A 339-nucleotide genomic window follows, 5' to 3' on the forward strand; every position below is an offset into this window, starting at 1 on the left:
CGAGTTCTATGTAGTAATGTTTTCTAGATATAAGTAGGCACCTATAGCATGCGGTGCATTTGTTATTTTCGGTATGTATCACGTGTCGAGGGCTGACATATACTCACTAACACTGATTACAGATATAGTGACGCAAAGGTTATCAAATTCTTGTACAGGAATTGTAAAATGGCCGTTGCGAGAAAATATTCTGTAAAAAGTGTAAAAGGCTAGCATAGAACAGTTTTGGAGGAGGGGGAGGTCAGTTCTAGGCCTTTAAAAGCCGGGTGCTTCAGAGCTGTAGTGCACTAGGCATCCAGCTAGTAGAATCTTCATAACTCGTGATGGAATCTGCAGTTG

This window comes from Penaeus monodon, chromosome 24, assembly GCF_015228065.2.
Source record: "Penaeus monodon isolate SGIC_2016 chromosome 24, NSTDA_Pmon_1, whole genome shotgun sequence".
NCBI lineage: Eukaryota > Metazoa > Arthropoda > Malacostraca > Decapoda > Penaeidae > Penaeus > Penaeus monodon.